Source organism: Arvicanthis niloticus, chromosome X, assembly GCF_011762505.2.
Source record: "Arvicanthis niloticus isolate mArvNil1 chromosome X, mArvNil1.pat.X, whole genome shotgun sequence".
NCBI classification, from domain to species: Eukaryota; Metazoa; Chordata; class Mammalia; order Rodentia; family Muridae; genus Arvicanthis; species Arvicanthis niloticus.
In genome coordinates, this window is record NC_047679.1 from 91,184,959 (window position 1) to 91,204,513 (window position 19,555).

The window sequence follows — 19,555 nt, forward strand, 5'->3', positions numbered from 1 at the left end:
ATGTTACGACTCGAGTTTGTACTCTTCCCCTCACACCCATGTAAAACTAAATATGCAGCATGCATCTGTAATTCTGGCACTCTTAGACTGGGATAAAAGAAAATAATTTTGGCTCTCACATACCATACCCACAAGCGCAAGTATGCACGCACGCGCACACACACACACACACACACACACACACACACACACACACAAAATAAAATAAAAATAAAATGAGTTAGGTGTGATGATACACACATTTAATCCTAGAAGGAGACAGGGGCGGTTGCATCTGTATGATTTCAAGACTAACCTTGTCTAAAAACAGAATTCCAGGCCATCCAAGGCTATATAGTTAGACCTTGCCTCAAGCAAGCAAACAAAACAAAATACAATGAAATATGAATGATAATAGCACCCATGTGAGAGGATGGTGGCAAGGATAAAATGATATGTATATATACAAATATTAGCTCACACAGCTGTTTGTAATAATGTGCACAACAAGCTACCCAGAGTGCATGTGCTCTATCTATCTATCTATCCATCCATCCATCTATCTTTCTCTCTTTCTCTCTTCACATGAAGCAGGTTTTGGCTGTGTACCAAAAGCTAGACTGGAATATTCTATGGTGTCCACACTGACCTCAAACTGCCTCTGAGTTCTGCAAAACAAGGTATTGGTCACCATGGGCAGCCATGAAGTTTACTCTCCCTACTGAGTGGTCTTAACTCTAAAGCAATGAATGGTTTTACCAAAGCGTTGAAAATTCTTAAACAGATGTCATCTATAAGTTACTAGATTTCCAATTACTCTAAGAAATTTAAGGTCATGTGGGAACAGCTGTACAAAGTTTTTAAGTGTTGGCATACATCTCTACAAGTTTTACAGTGTTTTGCCAGGACCTGAGTGAAAAAATGGAGTCTTGAGAGAACCAGGCATCTTGGCATATTTAGAGCACTCATGCTGTGAAGAAACTGAGAATGGGTGGTCTTGGGGGGTCATGAGGGGGGCAACTTAATAAAATGGAAGGAACTGCATGTGAAAGGTCCGGGACTCCCCAGAAAGGGGTCCACTTAAGTCACAGGATAACACGCACCCAAAGGACACACGAGAGACCGTTTTGCTGTAAAATACATGAGGTGGTTTATTAAATCAGAGCTCTGGGCCAGCCCATATCCCCATATCTCACATAGGGGATAGAGGGACTGACCTCGTGGCTCAGGGGCATAGCGCTTATATATGGGCGGGGTAGGGAAAAATCGAACTTTCGCGCGGGTGCACAGGATTGGTTGTTTTACCTTTTTTGAACACTAGTAGGCCGTACCATGGGGCAGGGTGTAGTTCTTCCCTTGGCCAGTCAGTTTCTGGGATGTTCTTAACAGGCCTTTGTACTGTAACTCCCCCCTCCTCTGTAACTAATTAGATGGACCCAAACCTGCTGGCAGGTGCTTTTCTGCCCAAGGTCTAAGGCGAAAAATTTATACATATTTCATAAGATGGCCTTTATAATTTTTCACTCTACATCATGGAACTAGATTAGGATCCACATAGTCAATTAGTTGGGTGAAATTCAATAGATCAATATAATCTTTTAAGTCTCAGTTTGCTAGCTTCCTGCCTAATGTTTACTGACCCTCCACTGTGTACTGCACATTGTTCTGAACATGTGGGATGTTTGGTGAATACCATGTCCTTATGGAGCTAGCATCCCAAAGGGATGTTGAAATGGAAGGTAGGTATTTGAGCACTTGTAAGGATTCATGGTTTCTTGAAATGGAGTAGCTATATTAGTAACAACAGTACTATTGTGTGTGTGTGTGTGTGTATTTAATTCTTCTTATTTATTCTGTGTTTGTATATAAGTCTGTGAATATGCCTGTCTAGTATCCTTATAGGTCAGAAGAGGATGTTGAATTCCCTCATCAATTTTGAGCCTTGTGGGTGATGGGAATTAAACCTGGTTCTTCTAGAAGAGAAACCAATGTTCTTAACCATTGAGCAATCTCTCCAGCCCTAGTACTGCTATATTTTAATAAGGTAATAATTTCTGTGGTAAAACTCAAGCAAATCTGGGTCATTTCTGTACAATGGACCGTAAATGGCTAAAACAAAGTATTTGGGATTCTTGTTATATATTCCATTCCATCCAGACAGTGTGCTCCTATTATGGTTTGCTCCATAGCAACTACCTGCATGGTAAAGGGCGGTCCTGACCAGTACATTTCACCTCATTTGGGTGAACTTTCCTCTCACTATTTCTAGGGTCAGAGAGCATGAATGTGGACTCTTGACATTCCAAACAACTCCTCTTGTCATGTTCTTAGTCAGGTGACATTAACCAACGAAGCATTTCTCACAAGCATGAGATCCCATTTCTTTAGAGTTTTAAATTGTATATATTATTTTAATGTGTGTTTATTTTATGTATATGGCTGTGTGTGCCGAGCGTGGAAGCATGAAAACAATGTAGTGGTGAAGTGGGGTTCTTTCTATCTTTATATGATCTCAGGTGATGAAAGTCAAGTTGTTAGGCAAATGTATCCCATCAGACATCTCACCAGGTACAACTCTCTACTTCGACAGACTGTTTTAGCTTGGGAGAGGGGGATGCACTTCTTAGTTCTCCCTGGTTCGTTATTTTCTAGTTTGATTGCTTAAAATGGCAAGTTTTACCTTCCTACAGAACAATAGGACCCTGACTTATGTTTCACATGTTATGTGCTTAATTTCACCGAGTGTCGTGTTTCCTGAGATACCGTGTTTCCAGCATTTCAATGATTGTGTCTCTCCTCCTACAGGAGTAGTGCAGGCATTATCAGAAGGTGTCCAAAGCTCTGAGTTAGCAACACTGATCCTACCTTGCTTCCCTTTTCCATTGTCCTTTAAGTTCCTATCTCTGTCAGATTACGCTGCTTTGGGACAATTATTTTGCATAGCCAGCTTAACTGCAGGTTCTCCTGAGGTGCTGACAATGTGTGCTTAGCTGCTGTGTCTGCTAAACCTAGAACCTGTTATTTGTATCATATGCTAAATAGTAACTAAAGGTTTGGGGGAATAGAGGAATTGTTCCACGATAACACTATTACTGTTTTATTTTGTTGGAACTGAGTAATTCATAATCTTATTTTGCATGTATGTCAGATTTGAGGCAACTACTCTCACCATGAATGACAAAAACAACTCTTTTTCCTGGTTGTCCTCAATGTGCTTTTTAAACAATAATAATAATATTATTATTATTATCATCTCAGGTTCCTGTTTCCTTGAAACACAGGCACTAGATCCACAATAGTTTCAACTTAAAAGCCTTTTTCATGAATGTTTCTTTCCCCCCACCTTTCCCACCCTTCTTGTCTAGTTGGTCACTTGATCTTCTCCCAATTGGGTTATTTCTTCCAAGCATGTACTCTGTCAGTCATTTCTTCCCCTGGTGAAAAAAATCTGTATTGTATTGGCAATGTAGGGAAGCCATTGTGTATCATGTACAAAGTTAGATTTAGATAGAATCTGCCTTGACTATCATATTGCACAGTGGGATAACTGTAGTTAACAGTAACACCTTATAGAGTTCAAAATTCCTAGAAGAGTTTTTTTGATGTGCTTACCACACAGAAATGGTAAGCGATCGCTGTATTGAACAGCCTGGTTTGATTATTAAACAATGTGAACAGATGTGGAGGAAAAAAATATATTCCATAAATATGTATAATTAGAATGTCAGTTAAAAACTGAACTAAAGCCAGGGTGGTCATGGGCACCTATAATCCTAGAACAAGGAAGGGCGAAGCAGGAGAACCAGGAGTTTGGGTGGGGGGTGCTATTCTGGGCTGTATTAGCAAGAGCTTATCTCAAAACAAACAAATACAAAACAAACTGAACTGAGAGAGAAGTGGGAGACAGAGACAGGGGGCACAAAGAAGGGATTTGACTCTGGTAATAAGCTGTGTAGACTTAAACAAGTAGCTTAACCCTTCTGAGCTCAACTATTTTTTTGGAAAACAAAAACTGAGAAAATCACTGTCATGTCTTGGTATTGTACTGTCTTGTTGTGAGCTTCAGATCAAACAACAGTTAAGAAAACACCTTAGAAAATGAACTCAATGGTTATTTTCAGGACACCTGTGGTTAGTGCGGTTACCACCCACGCTGCCCCTCCATCCCCTCCCAGGAAGACTCCAAGAATTGATCCTGTCTTAAACCCCCAGCCTCGTGCTATTGCTGGGTGGGGAAAAGCATTGTTCTCCGTATCTTGACAAGTTGATCTTGGCTTAAGACTTGTTGCCCTCCGGTCTTTTCAGTCAGCATCTGGGGAGCCCCTCCTTTGCTTTCTCAAAAGCTTATTATCAAGTGTTTTTTTTTTTTTTTCCATGCTACCTTGCTTCTACCTTCCAAGCCTGCTTTGTTGTCCCAGTGAAAAGTTGTTCTCGTGGCGGGAGGGGAAAGGGCACACTGCCAACCTCTCCATCCTCAGCACCAGAACTCCCGGTGTCCCCAGACTCCAATTTCTCAGGCATAATTTCTTTACATGCACCAAAGTTTACCTTATGAGGTATTTTAGATGACTCCCAGGCAGGTAAGTTACATTTTGCAGAGATTTCATTTATTCCCAAAGCTCTGCCTCCAATTGGTAATTACAATACAAAATCCAGAACTTTCTCTGCCTTTGTGGTTAAAAAAAAAAAAAAAAAAAAAAAAAAAAAAACCTCAGCATTTGCCTCCCCTTGACCTCAGCTTCCAGACTGTGCTTTTGGGTCTGTGCTCAAGGTTCCCTGGGGGAATTCTCCAGCTTGAATCTGGCCAGATGCTCAGTGTCCTGTTTAAATCACACTCAACAGTTGGTTTTTTTTTTTTTTTCCTCTCCACATTGTATAGCTTTTGCACAGACCCTTAGATTTACTCAATATGTTCTCTCCCCAGCTAGTTCTCCCCACTGGGAACAGTCAGGTGGGGCCAGAATAGGTCTTTCCTTCATTCTGAATTATGACTATTTGTACCCTAGGCTTCCAATGCCTCTTTTGCCTATTGGACTATAGCTGTTCAATGAGTTATTCTTCAAGTTGAAATGGAATCAAACTTTCAACAATCTCTATCTTCTTAAACAAGAATAGGTCAAAATCATTTTCTCAGTGGCTGTTGTTTTAGGCAACGTTGTTCAAGATTATTTAATTCATTTCATGCTTTAAATGTCTGGAGGCATCCAACACTAAATCATGCCAGAGATTACAGAAAAGTAGCTGACAAAGTCTAACATGTTTAGTAGATAGTGCTTCCCAGAGAAAGCTTTCTTTAATGTCTTCAAAATGTTTTGAGCTGGTGGTGACCACCATCACCTTCCCTTCCAACATTACAGGAGAATTTTGCCCTCCTTATCACCCTGTTTTTCCTTGTCGTCCATCCCTTCCACTCACTTGCTACTCTAGCCACAAAGAGTTTAAAAGATTTTTTTTCTCCCTGAACTCATGTTTCGCTTCTTTCCCAGAGAATAAACTAACTTCCTTTGCAAACCAGCTCCCTGCCTCCTTGCCTTCCTGCATCTAATTAATGTCCCTTTGGCTTTGGTGGACACTTTACAAAATGAGGGCTCCTTGCTCATGTTCTCGGAGTCTCTGAAAAATGCTCAGGGTAATTTGAAGACAGAGCAGATGTTAAATACAGGGAGATTTTTTTTTTTTTTTTTTTTTTTTTTTTTTTTTTTTTTTTTTTTTGCAGACAGCTAAACCACAGAGACGCTTAAAATCCCCTTGCAAGCGAAGGCTAACTCTGTTTCACCCACAAGGTGATTTATTTCCATAGCTCTTTGGAAGAAGGCAGGATCAGTTTACTGAGGCTCAGCTTACTCAGCAGAAGGGCTAATCTCTGCTAAAATGTATTTTGGCTGAATTTAATCTTACTCTCATTGGTTTTTCTGGTGCACTACATTCCCAGTTATCAAGGATGGCCTCGCCTAACAAACAATGGCCAACTCTAAAGAACATTAGCCCTTAGTCCAAAGAAAAATACGGAAAGACTAGTAAATACTTAACATAAGATGGTGCCATGAAGTCTCAACTTTGACCCAGTGTCCGGAACCTCGGATGTCACAAGTCAGACAAGATGTTTAAATAACTACACAGGGGGTTCACTGAAACAATACACATGGCTGAACTGCTTCCACTTGTCTTGATTGTCCCATGTGCACTTTTCTCACTCATTTCCACTTACAAATACATGGGCACTGTAACCCTGTTTCCAAAAGTAGGAAAGCAGTTGGAAATAGCTTTATGGACTTGATCAGGATGCACAGTAGGTAGTCGGCGATGAGTCTGTGAATGAGTAAGGTGGCTAGAGGATGGCAGTCTCAGCCTAAGTGGAGGTACAAAAGCTAATACTACAGTGTGCTGCTTCAGCATGCTTCGCACAATAGGAGGCTGAGGAGCTCCAGAAGCCCAGTCTCAGGCTCTCCCTTTCTCTCTCTCTTCTCTCCCTTTCATTCTGCCTTCCAGTTTTCCTGGCCACTTTTTCTCTCTAAAGCGAATCATGAAAAGCCCAATTCTTCTTTCCCAAGAGAATCTCAGGAAGACTAGATAAAGCCTGCTTTCCCGAAAACAATACATAAAATCTAGCAAGGCCACATTCTCCTCTCCTCCATATTCACAAAAGAAGATGGTTCCTTAAAAAGACCAAGAAAAATATGAATGGGCAGGCATTTCCTCAGTCTATCTCTCAGTTATCATTCCCTTTTGCCTAAACTAATTTCTATGTAGTTATCCATCCTTCACTGAATATGAGTACCAAAGAGTTTTCCTTGGGTCCTTGGGTCCTCATTGCTGAAAATCCTACCCATGTAAGTTTTGGTTCGGTAAATTAGTTATGTCTTTTCCTCATTAAGTTGTGAGGTAGTTGTCAGCTGTGATGCAAATGATGGGTGAGAGAAATTTTCACATTTTTCTGCCTCTATAAATAATAACAGTATTAAGGCTCTACTGTAAGACTGTCTGGTTTGTTTGTACTACAAGCAAGAAGACTTGCCAACTTGCACCAGACAGTTTCTATGTCTGTTTGCAAAAGTTGAGTTTAGTTACATAAGGTTAGAACAAATTATTGAGGAACTTGAATGCCATCCAGATCAATTGGAACTTGTTCTTAAGGAGGTTTTGGAAGCCATCCAATGTCCTTGATGCATATGTGGTATTTAGCCAGGAACAAGACTGACAAGTACCAAGCTCGATTTCCTTAGATCTTTTATTACCCTGTGAGGAATACTTTAACAGTGGTATCTATCATGATTTACAAATGATACACCGCACACTTGCTCAATCAAGTATAGTTAGACTGGGTTAGTATGGCATACTCGGTGAAAATGTTTCAAAAATACTTGAAAGTTATTTTCACAGTCTCAAGAATTTAAAAGTCCAAGATATAAATATATGACAGGGTCTCATGTATGCCAGCCTGGCCACAAACTTGCCTTGTAAACAAAATTATCTTGAATTTCTGATCCCCCTACCTCCATCTTTTGAGAGTTGAGGTTACAGTCACGCAGCATCACACGGGTTTTATGGAGTGCTGGAACTGACTCTAAACTTTCATGCAACATAGCTATTTACCAACTGAACTACATCTTCAAGCCAGCAGGCAAAGATGTTTTGTTGTCTCAAAAACTGACAAGGAACATTGTGAGTAGTGACTCCAAGCACAATAACATCTCCTAGATCTTTTTTAAGATCCTTGAATCAAATAACCTGCTGTAACAATAGAATGAATCACGTAATTGTCATAAGCCTTTGCCTAGGACGTCTCTCATGGTGAATGCCATCGTGGTGGATCTAATTGCCTAATTACCCAAGCTAGAATCACAGCAGACCTATAAAAATCTCCCCGCTCTCTCACCACTTATTTTCCATCAGTTACACAAATAACTCAAGTTACTATTCCATGGCTAGTGTCCCTGTTCAATTTTAGGCTCTTATTACTCCTGTCTCTCACTACTTTATGTTTTTCTCCAAGTTCATCCTCAAGTCCATCAGTTACATCACTGAAAGATGTGCAAATATGATCTTTCCACTAGATAAGTGGAAGTGTGCAATACCGTAGCAAGATTACTGAACTAAGGTTCTATGTGATGCTGGGGGCATGTTGGGCAGGGATGTAGTTCAGTAGTTGAGTAGTTGCTTAATATTCATACATCCCAGCATTTGATCCCTAAAACAAAAAGAATATAATAACAATTTTCAGTTACACAAGAGCACTAGGTTATAAAGGCCCATATGTCTCAGAAAAAAAATTCTTTTTATACTTTTTAAAATTAAGAGTAGACATATGTAAATGTGAGGACAAGATGATCAGAACAAGTAGTTTTAGACTGAGAGAAAAAGGACATTTTTTTTTTTTTGTGCTTTTCTTGGACGAAGAGAGGTTCTAGTTTCTGTGAACCCATCTTGAAGAATACATATGAGTCCTGCTTTCTCTAACTTATTTTCAAGGATAAATGATTGGGAGAAACAGCAGGTCAAATGGTGAGATTTGGTTTCTGGGATTTGTTGAATCTCTTTTAACTGATAGTATTCGGTGTGCCAAGATGCCAGACTTCAGGAGTAGTCGTGTCTGAGTTTCACCAGTGTTGTTCTAGTTATAACTGTTCAGTAATGCCCCATATTTCTTTCCCAATAAAGTCCAGACTTCTCTGACAAGCCTTATTTCTAGATTATTTCACTCTTCTCTCAAGCTCATCTTGTATTCTATTGACATAGAATAGTCTGTTCATGCCCCAGTGCTATGGCACATACTGTGTTCTCTCTACCTCTCCATCCTCCTCCTCATCTTTTCACTATTTGTAACTTCAGACATCTTAGCCATTATCTCCTTGTGAAGCCCTTCTTCAACCTTCCTACTGTAGACTAGATGTATCTCTATGGCCCTCATGGTATCCTGGCCACGCTTGGAACACAAAGCTAATCATATCCTACTATATTGGAATGGCATTTGTGCTAGATAGTTTTACATCAACTTGACACAAGCTGAAGTCATCTGAAAGGAGGAACCCTCATTTGAGAAAACGCCTCCATAATATCCAACTGCAGGGCATTTTTGTAATTACGGATGGGTGGGGGAGGGCCTAGCCAACCCATTGTGAGTGTTGCCATCACTGGGCTGGTGGTGCTGAGTTCTGTAAGAAAGCAAGCTGTGATAAGAAATCCAGTAAGCAGCAGTCCTCCATGACCTCTGCATCAGCTACTGCCTCTAGGTTCCTTCCTGTTTGTGTCTCTCTGTCTTGGTTTCCTTCAGTGATGAACTGTGATGTGGAATCCTTAGCTGAATAATTATTTTAAGCCTCCATTTTGTTTTTGATCCTGGTGTTTTAGCACAGCAATAGTAACCCTAACCAAGACAGCTTGGCTATCTGTATGTCTCACAATGAATTCTTTGAGGGGAATGGCATATATATATATATATATATATATATATATATATATATATATATGTGTGTGTGTGTGTGTGTGTGACTAATATCTATGCAGAGTGTATTCTTAAAAGTCTGTGTAACAGGGATATGTGGGTGAATAATTAAAACATGTTTATGGTGAAATAGGAGAGGCTAATATTGTATTCTCTTATGGAAAGTTAGTAGAGGGAAAAAAGCATAAAGTTTGCAGATGATCTAAAAATTGGAGAAGGTCTTAGTGTGTGGGATTTTATGAATGCTATGAGCAAAGAGAAAAATATCAGATGTATCTATAGAAACTTCTCATTGTTAGGTAGAGCAAGCACTGGCTATGCAAGGGATTTTTTTCCAACAGGGAAATAACACAACTAAATGAAACAGCTAACTTCCTAGGGAATTGAAGGGAATTGAAGGAAGTGTACAGAGGGCAACTGCTTTCTGAGGGAAAACAGACGTTTAAAAGAAAATAGGCCTTCAGACTTTCATTTACAAGGCAGTATCTGAGTGAAAACAGTGGCAGTTTCTTTTTCTCCCCAATCCTGATGGCTCTTTTGCCTTAGCACTGGGCATAAGAGCTTGTACCACAGTCTGGCCATGCAGGTGAGGCAGTGACTACCTAATATACTTTTATGAGAATAGATTTTACTTCCTTAGGAGACATGAACATGTTCTGCCTAGTCATGTCTTATTTATTTATTTATTTATTTATTTATTTATTTATTTATTTAAACACCAGATTTTTATTTCCCTCCTCCTCCACCCTCTGACTCTCTCCATGAGGATGTCCCCATTCCCCACTCCCACCCCACTATACCTCTAAACTTTCTGGGGCCTCCAGTCTCTTAAGGGTTAGGTGCAGCTTCTTGACTAAACCCAGACTCATCAGTCCTCTGCTGTATATGTGTTGGGGGCCTCATATCAGCTGGTGTATGCTGCCTGATTGGTGACCCAGTGTCTTAGAGATCCAAGAGGGGTCCAGGCTAATTGAGAGTGCTGGTCCTCCTACAGGGTCACCCTCCTTCTCAGCTTCTTCCAGCTTTTCCCTAATTCAACCACAGGACTCAGCAGCTTCTGTCCGTTGGTTGGGTACAAATATCTGCATCTGTCTCTTTCAGCTGCTTGTTGGATTTTCAGAGGTCAGTCATGATAGGTCCCTTTTTTGGAGCACTCCATAGCCTAGTGTCAGGTCTTGGGGCCTCCCTTTGAGCTGGATCCTACTTTGGCCTGTCACTGGACCTTCTTTTCCTCAGGCTCCTCTCCATTTCCATCCCTGCAGTTCTTTCAGACAGGAACAATTATGGGTCAGAGTTTTGACTGTTGATGCCCTGTTTTTCTGCTGGAGGTGAGCTCTACAAGTTCCATCTCCCCAATGTAGGGCATTTCACCTATGGTCCCTCTTTTTGAATCCTGAGTGTCTCACACCTCTCCGATCTCTGGGACATTCTGAAGGGTCCCCCCAACCTCCTACCTCCCGAGGTTGCATGTTTCCATTCTTTCTGCTGGCCCTCGGGAATTTCAGTCCTTTCCCCCCACCCAATACCAGATCATGTTCGCTTCTCTGCCCCTCATCCCCTTTCCCTCACAGGTCCCTTCCTCCCACCACTAATCATGTCTTAAACATGGTTTTGTTTCCCACGGCTTTAGTTCTACAAGGCCATTCAGAGTTAGAAAGATAGTAGAATTTTTAATAAATAAAAACTTAAATCTGACAAGCTTGCTCACACTGTAATGCCAACACCTGGCTAACGCAAAAGGATCATTAAAGTTTGAAGTCAATGTGGGCAATATAGTGAGCACCGGATCACTAGGGCACAGCACATGATCCATTGTGATAAAAACAAATCCATAAGATTTACGTTGTATGATTTTGAGTAGCACAAAAAAGTCTCAAGCTGCCCTTCTCCTTATTGCCCAGGAAATGAGTCATCCCTTTAACCAATGCACCTAAGCTGTGAACACTACCCACTTGTAAGCAACTTAATAATGCTGGTTGTCATCTCACCTATGCTTGTATTTAAGTAGCCTCCAGTTTGCCTAACAAAGAACCCCAGATGCACCAGTAGTTGTATTGAAGATTTTATTACACTACATTGTTATCATTATTCTATTTTTTATTAAGTGCCATTATTAAATTTTTACTTAGTGTATTAGTGAATTTTCTAATTGCTTTCACCAAACACATGACAGAGGAAATATTTATTTTGGCTCATAGTTAAGGCACAGTGCCTGTGGCTGCTGCATCCATAGCTGTGGGAGGTTAAATTAGAATGCAGAGAGTGGAAGCATGGGTCAGAACCAAAAGTGATTACAGTCTTCTAGTAATCATGATACCATCCCCACTGGACCCTCACCAAAACTATAATCTTCTAGGTAGCCCAAAAACTGAAAGTTTCCATAACCTTCCCTTAACATCTGTACTACCAGATGAGAGAGAACTACCTAAAGCGTGAGCCTATCGGGGACACTTTATATATAATCCTCACTATCATGTTTAATGTATAAAATAACCTTATCATAGTTATGTAGCATAGGCGAAAACAGAGAATATATATGGTTTGACATTATCTGTGGATACATGCGACCACTGTTGACTTTAAAAAGTACCTTTGAGGATAAGGGCAAGCTAAGGTACTTATATATCATCATATAAGATGCTTAGTGAGTCTTGCATGTAGGAGGCATTCTTTCCATCTAGAACACATATAATAAGAGATATTGTGATATTTGTGATATTCAAGAAATATCATCAAACTGGGAAACAGAGAAACGTAGGACATTTGTTCTAACTTTGATATCTTCCTGCTATCTACCCATGGACAAGTTATTACCATTATTTGACTCTGTTTCCTTCTATTTACAGTTAGAATGGCAATGGGTTGCTATAAACCACATGAGAGAACAGATGTGACACATTAAGCTACATGTTCAACATATATTAGTGGGAACCAAGAAAATTAACAGGAAATAATTCACAACCTCTACCCCAAAGGATTCACCCGATGCCTGCCAGTTAGTCACTTAAGCTAAACTCTAGTTAGTGTTAAGGGCTTTTTGATCTCAGAGACTGTTGGCTAGGCATAGTGATATATGTCTGCAATTCTAGAAATGCTGAACCAAGAGGACTTCATTGAACACAAGGTCAACTCAGGCTACATGAGAAGTTCTATATCAACCTTTACTATGCAGTGCGATGACAGTACAAAACAAAACAAGCATGGTAGCACACACAAATCTGCTGTTTTGAGGCTCACACTTCAAGGGAATATACTTTTTATTAGTTAGTTAGTACCTTCCAAGCTAAGTTACCATGCTAATGACGGCAAGAACATTACAGTAGGGAGGAAAAGGCACCTGAGAGAAAATGAGGTTTGAGGCTGGGAGCAGAGCTAGGTGGTAGAGCTCTTGCTTAACCTATTCAAGGCTCTGAGTTCCATCCTCCAAGTCTCAAAAAAACAAAACAAAACAAAACAAAAAAAACCCTAAAAAAACCCAAAAATGCTGTCTCAGTAATCATAAATATGGGCATGAAATAAAGACAACTGGCTCCTACTTTATAATCTGCTTGCGTCTATACCACATGACAGCAAGGCTCTAAAGCATACTTTACTTAGTTCCTGTTACTTAAGTTAATTGTGTGTGTGTGTGTGTGTGTGTGTGTGTGTGCATGTGTGTGTGTGTGTGTTTTGCTGGAGATTAAAATCAGGACCTCACATATGATAGGCAAGCATTACAATTAAGTTATGTTCCCAGTCCTGTGAGATTCGAACATACACACACACCATAAACCATGAGGCAAATGCTTCATATCATGACATAAACTGTGCATTTTATTAAATTCTGGGAATGAAACAGTGCCACGGTGTGGCTTCTGCACAAAGTTTCATAAAGTGTACGTTGGAGTTCTTCATTTTTGAGCAGAGAGGATGTTACTGAGAATATGAATTAATTCAGGAAACATAAGGACAGGACAGAAAATGCAAATTGTCCATATTGGTCATCTCTGAACTGGGAGATGTGTGAAGGATGTTTCTGAAAACCAGGTGAAATCAAACCTTTAGGGCCTTTATATACTCTGTATACATGAACTAATAAAAAATATAGATGAAGTTAGTAAATCAGTGGTTGGACAAAGATATTTGTAAATCTCTATACATTTCCTAAGCTGTCAGAGAAAATTGAATCCTGTTTGGAAGGAAGAAAGGGACTTCTTTTATCTTAGAATTTCCTTGGCATCTAGGATAGTGCCTGGCTATTAGTTGTTCAGTAAAAGTCCTATGCAAAGCCAAAAAGGGCTATTTTCATTTTCTAGACATGCCATAACAAAATAACAAGCCACCTGGCTTAAAATAATCAAAAGATGCTATCTCACAGTTTTTCAGGCCAGAAGTTTAAACGCCAGCTGCTGTCAGGAGCAGACTTGCACTGAAGCCCTCAGAGGAGAACTTTACCTTCATTTTCTGGCTTCTGGCAGCCCCAGGTGTTTTTTGACTTCTGATACCGTAACTCCAATCTCTGCCTGCATCATCAAATGACCATCTGCCTTCTGGGTGTCCCCAGCTGCACAGGATTTCTCCCCTCTTGAGCTCTGTCTTATCTAAGAAGCAGAACAGTCACATTTAGGTAAGCAGATCATTTCACCTTAAGTTGATGTGCTCTTAAAATCTTCTATATCCAAATGAATTTAAATCGCAGGTCCTGGGGTTTAAGGCGTTAACACATTTTTGTAAGGAATGTAACTCAAACCACACCAGGACCCCAATAATACCATCTCCTGATTTCCACGTTGTCAGAACAGATATTTTCTCTAGATCTAGTTTCACTTGGTGTCTACCATAGTAAAGTTCTTACTTCACCTCCCTTGCTTTATTCTTCTCTGTGCAAATGATCTTTTTAAGTCTGTGTGTCTTCAAGGTCTAAATTCTCTTGTATGAATGTAGAAGTGTACCATTGTGTAATTTTTAAATGTACACTTTTCAAGATGACTATGTTCTCTAGTTTATAAATCTTTGGGTAGGGAAAAGCAGGGATCTTGAAGAAGCAGGAAGAAATCCCATGCTGATAGAGCCTTGCCCTACCATTTGATTTTCAAGGCTCAGCTAGTACATCTGCATTTCCTGGGATCCAGCTGCTTTTCTTATCTCACCAGTTCCTTTGGGTTGCAAACAGCAGCTTCCATTCCACAAAGCCAAAACCTAACTATGGGTTTATCTGAGTCTCTGGTCCCAGATTACTGAGTGATAGATAAGAGAGGATTAAAGCAATGTTTCTCTACCTGGGCTCCAGACTGTCTGGAATCAACATCTTGGAGAATGCCTGTTGGGCTTCTAGTAGTTTACTGCAATTCCAATTAAAATTCCCACACAATCTTTTGCAGACCTTGAAAGAACAATTCTCAACTTCATGTGAAAAAAAAACAGGATAGCTAAAACAATCATGAACAATAAAAGAACTTCTAGAGGAATCACCATCCCTGATTTCAAGCTGTTTTACAGAGCAATCATGATAAGGTACAGAGACAGACAGTTTCATCAATGGAATTGAATTGAAGACCTAAAGTCGCACACCTATGGACACCTGATTTTGACAAACAAGACAAAACCATACAGTGGAAAAAAGAAAGCATTTTCAACAAATGGTGCTGCTCTAAGTGGCTGTCTGCATGTATAGGAATGCAAACAGATCCATATTTGTCACCCTGTACAAAGGGACGTAAGTCCAAGTGGTCAAGGACCTCAACATAAAACCAGATACACCAAATCTAATAGAACAGAAAGTGGGACATTTTTGGAACTTGTTGGTACAGGAGACAACTTCCTGAAGAGAACACCAATGACTCCGGCTCTAAGATCAACAATTGATAAACGGGACCTCATGAAACTGAAAAGCCTCTATAAGGCAAAAGACACGTTGTCAATAGGACAAAAAAGCAGCCTACAGAAAAGATTTTCACTAACCCTATATTTGACAAAAGGTTAATATCTAAATAATATCTAAAATATATAGCAAACTCAAGAAGTTAGAAACCAATAAACCAAATAACCCAATTAAAAATATTGGCTATAGAGCTAAACAGAGAATTCTTAACAGAGGAATCTTGAATGGCTGAGAAAAACTTAAAAAAAAAATCCAAGGTCCTTAGTCATCAGGGAAATTCAAATCAACATGACCCTGCGATTTCATCTTATAACCTTCAGAATGGCTAAGTGACAGCACATGCTGGTGAGGTTGTGGAGGAAGGGGAACACTCCTCCTTTTCTAGTGGGATTGCAAACTTGTACAAGAACTCTGAAAATGAATCTGGCAGTTTCTCAGAAAATTTGAAATAGTTCTACCTGAAGACCCAGCTATACTACTCCTGGGCATACACCCAAAAGATGTTCCACTATACCACAGGGACATGTACGCATATGTTCATAGCTGCTTTATTTGTAATAGCCAGAAACTGGAAACAAGTCAGATGTTCCTTAAATAATGAATGGATACATAAATGTGGAACATTTACACAATAGAGTACTATTCAGCTATTAAAACAAGGGCACCACGAATTTGGCAGGCAAATGGATGGAACTAGAAAACATCATCCTTGGTGTGGTAACCCAGACCCCAAAGGACATGCATGGTATGTACTCACTAACTCAGCATGTTAGCCAAAATGTTCAGAATACCCATGATATACCTCACAGACTCAAAGAAGTTAAACAAGAAGGAACGCCTAAGAGATGCTTGTATCTCACTTAGAAAGGGGAAATGAAATTGTTGTAGGAGGCAGATGCATAGAGGGAACTGGGTTGGAGAGGGGATAGGGACGGAAATAGGGGATCAGGATCAGTGTAGGGAGAGACAGGAGTGAGGGTCAGAGGACCCAGAGAATGAATTGAAATCTGCAGCTGCTGTGTGGGGGTATGGGAGGAAAAGGGGTGAGAAATCTCTAGGAAGTGCCAGAGACCTGGGTTTGGGGAGGTTCCTAGGAGTCAATTCAGGCAACCTTAGCTGAGACTCATAGCAGTGGGGATATGGAACCTGAAGACTTCACCTCTTGTAGCTAGGCAGGAACCCCAGTGGAGGATAAGAACACCAGCACAGCCACAAAACTTTTGACCCACAATTTGTCCTGTCTGAAAGAAATGCAGGGACAACGATAGAGCAGAGACTAAGGGAATGGGCAACCAATGACTGGCCCAACTTGAAGACTCATCCCATGGGCAAGTACCAATCACTGACACTATTAATGATACCCTGTTATGCTTGCAGACAGAAACCTAGCACGACTGTCCTTTGAGAGGCTCCACCCTGCAGCTGATTGAAACAGATGCAGATATCCAATGTCAAACATTGGGTAGAATGCAGGGACTCTTTTGGAAGAGTTGGGGGAAATATTGAAAGCCCTGAAGGGATAGGAACTCCACAGGAAAATCAGAAGGGTCAACTAACCTGGACCTTTGGGGCTTTCAGAGACTGAGCCACCAAGGCCCCTGACAAATATGGAGCAAATGTCTAGCTCAGTCTCCATGTGAGTCCCCAACAACTAGAACAGGGGCTCTCCCTGATTCTCTTACCTGTCTGAGGAATAAGTTCTCCTAACAGGGCTGATTTGTTTGGCCTCAGTGGGAAAGGATGAGCCTAACTCTACAGAGAATTGTGCCAGAAGGAGAAGAGAACTGGAGGGACCATAGTTGGAGGGAGTCTGAGAGGAGGGGAGACAGCGATTGGGATGTAAAATGAATAAGTAAGTAAGTAAGTAAGTAAATAAATAAATAAATAAATAAATAAATAAATGGAGAAGAAGTTTGACCACGAAGTTGGTGACTTGCAAAAACAGAGAAGCCGCCCTAGCCCTACCTACGCCCCCCCCCACAGGACTGGACACCAAAATCCAAAGCAAGATTCTAGTAGAGTCAAGGTTCCTGAGGAGATTTTAGAGTAACACATGTGACTTGCCTCTTCCAGCTAGTGATGGCTGCCAGCATTTCTTGACCTGTAGCTTTACCAGTCCCATCTCTTCCTTTTCCTTCAATGCCTCTCCTCTGTTCTTCCTTTCATTATGAGTTTAAGGATACTTGGGTGTTTGATTTATGACCCACCTGGAAAATCCAAAATGACCTCCTCATTTTAGGATCCAGAATTTACAACATCGGTGAAGGATCTTTTCTTTTTCCCCAGGTACATTATGTTCATCGGTTCTAGGGATTACACTAGGAATACATTATGAACCATTACTCAACCCACTGCAGTGTTGTTTTTCTTGGGGAGTTTTCACCATAATTTGTCAGATTCTCAAGATTCTGTAAATCAAAGAAAAATTAGGAGTTGATTTTCTCTAAGTGCCTTCATTTAAAAAATAAATCTATCTATCTATCTATCTATCTATCTATCTATCTATCTATCTATCATCTATCTATTCTTGCACCTATGGGAGATGTGTGTGAATATCTCAGAATCCTTGTGAAGGTAAGAGGACAACTTATGGGTCTCAGTTTTCTCCTTCCACCATGTATATACTGGGGAATCAAACTCAGATTATAAGGCTTGGCAACAAGTCTTACTTGCTAACCCAACTTATCTGCTCTTTAAAGTATGTTTTAAGTGAAAAAGTCTATGAATGCAATTGATGAGGCAAATGTCACTTGGCTTTTCTAATATACTTTGTCATTTTGATTTGGCATTAGAATTATAGTTTTAATATCTAACATGCAATGCTTACTGTGTACTGAACACTTTGACAAGTGTATTTCTTATGTATTAACTCAGTTCACATTTACTACAATCTTTTGTTAATTTTCTTTTGTTAATTTTGAGATAGAGCCTTGCTCTAGAGTCCACAGTAGCCTGGAACTAGCTATGTAGCTCAGGCAAAAGTATTTTAAGTGTGAGTTTAGCCTACACTATATAAAACGTACAAGGGCAGCATGAGTTATATTGTGAGAATGTGTCACTCAGGGTGGCCTTTGAGCTTTCAGATGCACAAGCCAGACCCAATGCCATACCCCTCTGCCTGCTGCTTGCTGATCCAGATGTAGAATTCTCAACTCCTTCTCCATCACCATATTTGGCTGTATGCCACCATGCTTCCCACAGTGATAACTATGGAATAAACCTCTGACCTGAAAGCCAACCCTAATGAAATGCTTTTCTAAGAGTTGCATTGCTCATAGTGTCATATCACAGCAATAAACTAACACAACTGGTGTTTGAATTTATTCCTGCCCCACATCATAGAGCAGACAGGGCAATACTGTTTATTGCCATAGCCAATGATACTCCTGGAGTAACATTATATATATATATATATATATATATATATATATATATATATATATATGTGTGTGTGTGTGTGTGTGTGTGTGTGTGTGTGTGTGTATGCATTATATATATAATATACATAACATATATATGTTATATATATATATATATGATATCATAGATAACAAATATGTGTATGTGTGGTGTGTGATGTGTGATGTGTGTGTGTATGTGGTGTGTGTGTGAGTGTGTGTGTGTGTGTTGGTCCTGGCTTGAGCATCTGAAAGCTCAAAGGCCATACCTAGTGACACACCTACTCCAGCAAGGATACACCTCCTAATGGTGCTACTCCCTAAGAACTATGGGGACCGATTTCATTCAAACCACCATACCCATATGTTAAGTGGACTGTAAAGAGGAGAAGATAAAGGCCTGAGTTGTTTAGGGAACATGATAGAGTCTTGAAACTTGGATCCTGCTTTTAAAATAGCTAAAATTTGTCTTCTCTATGTATTTGTGCCTTTCTGTATTTATTCTTTATACTTCTCTCCAATTTCCAACAAAATGCATATTTACTCATTATCCATTTCCAACATTTCTGTCATTACTACTAGGTTTATTGTCACATTTAATATGGGCAGCTTTGCCAGTAAAGCAAGAACTGTGGCTTGTTTGTACAATTGGACTATAACATAACTGAACAGAGAGACTTTGTTATTCCTTCCAGTAGATATTTAGTAGTAGGCATTAGCTCTACTCTTGCAAGGTTTCTCCATTCTCTTTTATTGTTATTGTCCTGTTGCTGAGGTTATTATTTTGGGGACACATTCTCACAATGTAACTCATGCTACCTATGTACTTTTTATATAGTGTAGGCTAATCTCATACTAAGGATATATATATATATA